Source organism: Penaeus monodon, chromosome 28, assembly GCF_015228065.2.
Source record: "Penaeus monodon isolate SGIC_2016 chromosome 28, NSTDA_Pmon_1, whole genome shotgun sequence".
Lineage (NCBI taxonomy): Eukaryota > Metazoa > Arthropoda > Malacostraca > Decapoda > Penaeidae > Penaeus > Penaeus monodon.
The window spans coordinates 18032895-18033227 of NC_051413.1; the positions used below are offsets into that span (position 1 = coordinate 18032895).

The 333-nt window shown below is 32.4% G+C and overlaps 2 protein-coding genes across 4 annotated transcripts in view; one reads left to right on the forward strand and one right to left on the reverse strand.

Annotated features, from left to right (window-relative positions):
- LOC119591399 (importin subunit alpha-9-like) overlaps positions 1-333 on the forward strand; it is a gene marked incomplete at its 3' end in the record, with an annotated part of 83153 nt that overhangs the window by 58713 nt on the left and 24107 nt on the right.
- LOC119591396 (retinoid-inducible serine carboxypeptidase-like) overlaps positions 1-333 on the reverse strand; it is a 63805-nt gene that overhangs the window by 11308 nt on the left and 52164 nt on the right. The window lies entirely within an intron of this gene.

The window sequence follows — 333 nt, forward strand, 5'->3', positions numbered from 1 at the left end:
GGGGTGCTATTCCTATCATTAATATTGCTGCTATCAGTATCATAATTGCTGCCATGGCTTTCATTATCATCTTTATGGGTATATGAACAACAATACTATGCTAAACGGATGCAGTTAAGTTATCAGCGGTGCAATACTTGATTGACCAAAGTGTTCAGTAATTGCAGAAAAAAAAGAACAATATACACAGAATAGGTTTCAGAAAATCCATTTTGTGTACTGTGTTTTTCCTGCCTTTGACGTCCAAGAAAAAATACACTTCATGTCTACATAAAATTATTTATATGCGTGATATCTATCAATTTATTTATCACGATTAGTTGAGAAAGTAAT